Raw genomic sequence first — 3,180 nt, 5'->3', positions numbered from 1 at the left:
AGCTAATTAATAGAGAGAAGTGTCCTCTCTTATCTCCGTGCTTGGTCGACGCTACGTACTATATACGTATAGAGAGGACTAGACACGCTAGCTAGTAAGCAAATGAAGGAAACAGAAGATCGTCATGAACATATGCATACAAAGAGAAGTGATATCGACCACCTCTCCTTCTCCGAGAGATTGGTCGAACAGCAAGTTCTCGTATATCTATCCGACACTACCGGCTACATATATACAATAATTATCTCTTACAATATAATCTCCTAATTAAATTGTAAGAACACAGGGTCCACATAGTATTCTCCGTTTTCAGCGATCACGTGGTCAAGGAAGAATGCCGCCAATTCCTCTTGAATTGGTCGCATACAATCTGGTGCTAGGAGTTCATCCCGCATCCGAAAGATCTAATTTGAAGAAGGGGGTCAATACATATATATATATATATATATATATATATATATATATATATATATATATATATATATATATATATATATATATGAATAAATGAAACTCAACACAAATGATGGTAATAAAATAAAATTATGAATATTATTGCTTACGCACTTCATATTGTTCGTCAGAGTAGCCCTGCTCACAGGTCGTGTAGCGGATGGACTCGCAAACGTAGTATCCACAATAATTATTCCCGGGTCCTGCCACAACCACTTTACAAGAAATAGAGGTCAATCAAACTGATAAGCAAGCATGCTAAATGGTATTGATGAAACTAGCGCTTGAATCACTAGGAGATGCGCGGAACATGCTACTATAGTACTTACTTTCGGGTGTCTAAATTGCAGCTTCTTCGGCAGTCCCGGAGCTTTTTTGGTGAATTTTCTCCAAACCCTGGCAGACAAAGGAAACAATTACTTGATATCAGGAAATGAACAAAGTTGCTGATATGGTGGATAATGATCGATTTAACTTACTTTTCGAGCATTTGAGTCAAGTCCGCATAGTCCTGGGGATCTTTTCGTCTCGAGTCTAAGACGGTTACTACTCCCTGCTCAAGCTTAATCTCTAGGAGAATATAGTGGAAGCCGCACGCATGCATAAGTCATCAAATACGCCGCACGCATGATTGTTCCAGCTGGCAGAGTACGCCTGTGGCTGTCCCACCATTGAGCTGCGGGTCCCTTCAAGAAGAAGGAAGCAAAATTGACATAGCTGGCAGGGGCTACATCAGCAGACTCCAACTCATAGGTGATGTCACGGAGCCAGTCATCAGCATCCAGAGGCTGAGGTGAGCTGCGGTAGATGGTTGGGTTGAGGCGTATGAAATCTTGAAGAGTCACTTGAGCTGGCTGTTGGTTCATATTGGGGCGAGGAAACTGAGCCATCATATTTTCCATGAATTGGCGGTTCAGTTCAAACTGTTGGATCATACCAGCCATGTACTCAGGTGGTGGTGGGGCATCGCCACCACGACCACGACCACCTGGTCTAACCATCCTGCTAATATATAACAGGGGTAGTTCAGCATTGAGAAAATTTGCAATGACAAGAATCATTCATGATGAAACATGCATAATTGAAAGGAGCACGATAGCTACTACATAGTAGTCGGCATAGTTTACAAAAGGGGTCATGCATAGAGTTCAGTACACAGAGTTCAGTACATAGACTAAAACATCATAGGCGGCACACAGGCTCGCGGCGACTAAAACTAATACTACAATCAAGCCTACATCAGTCCCAAGAGGTACTGTGGAGGTAATCGTAGCCCGACAGCTGGTAGTGAGGCAACGGATAGTCCTCCACATCAGCATACTGGGGGCCGCGGATACTCAGGTGTAGAGCCCGGTGCTCAGGTGGCAGAAAAGGACCAAGTGCGGGAGAGTAGCCTCCCACCTCTGGCCAACCGACACCGTGGGGCATCACGGTCCTGGCTGGGTAGATCGCAGAATGCGGTACCTGTCCAGACCGGACAAAGGGGTGCAGCAGCGTCAGAGCACGGTAAAGGTGCTGACGGGTGGTGTACATCTCGTGGCGAAGAGCTCGGTTAGCTCGATCCAGCCCATCAGCATGCAGAACCAGGTGCTGATGGTAGAAGGGCTCTCGGGTGACAGTGGAGTAGGCAGCAGTATAGTATCCCTCCGCACCAACATCAGAGGCGATAGCAATGTGCCTGAAAGGGGAGGTGTCCAACTCCCGATACTCTCCATGAAGACGTGTCAGAGCAGCATAGGCTGCATCGTGGACAGCCATATCGATGGTCACACCAACACCATGTGCGGTGTGCAGCACAGTAGTGGAGTCGTACTCCCGAGAGTAGAGGTGGACGATGGCACGGTACTGCTCCTGGTTAAAGTCCTAGTACTCCTCATAGACGGTGTACTCAGGGTGCCAGCGATAACCCAGATAGGTCATCATCTCAGCTAGCACCGCAGGTGATCTCGAGGCACCAATGGCCATCGTGTGGCGAACGACCTGCCTCGTGGGTTCCATCTGAAAGCAAAGACGTTTCAAAGGAGTCAAATGACAGTGTGTGAATTGTTCAAAATACTATTCTAAGAAACAACTATGGCTTATCCATCTTTGGGGTGAACGCGGTCACGGGATCCTAGTGTTAGAGTTAGTAAATTCTTTTAACCCGAATAGAAGAGAGCTCAGAGTCCCAGAGTAAAGGTCGGGGAGTAAAAGATCCTAGTACCACCCAATGGCGGCGTGGGCCCGTAAGCCGCACAGCCATGTTAGTAAAAGTTTTGCAATGTCTAGACTCGACTTCGGCCAAGGAGTGTGGAAGGGGGGGGGGTTCCTACAGGCAGTCGGCTCTGATACCAACTTGTGACACCCCCGATTTGACCGTACACTAATCATGCACGCAATGTGTACGATCACGATCAGGGACTCACGGGAAGATATCACAACACAACTCTACAACATAAATAAGTCATACAAGCATCATAATACAAGCCAGGGGCCTCGAGGGCTCGAATACAAGTGCTCGATCATAGACGAGTCAGCGGAAGCAACAATATCTGAGTACAGACATAAGTTAAACAAGTTTGCCTTAAGAAGGCTAGCACAAAAGTAGCAACGATCGAAAAGGCAAGGCCTCCTGCCTGGGACCTCCTAACTACTCCTGGTCGTCGTCAGCGGCCTGCACGTAGTAGTAGGCACCTCCAGTGTCGTAGGTGTCGTCGTCGACGGTGGCGTCTGGTTCCTGAACTCCAG

Source organism: Aegilops tauschii, chromosome 6 (genome assembly GCF_002575655.3).
Source record: "Aegilops tauschii subsp. strangulata cultivar AL8/78 chromosome 6, Aet v6.0, whole genome shotgun sequence".
NCBI classification, from domain to species: Eukaryota; Viridiplantae; Streptophyta; class Magnoliopsida; order Poales; family Poaceae; genus Aegilops; species Aegilops tauschii.
This window is presented reverse-complemented; position numbering follows the sequence as displayed.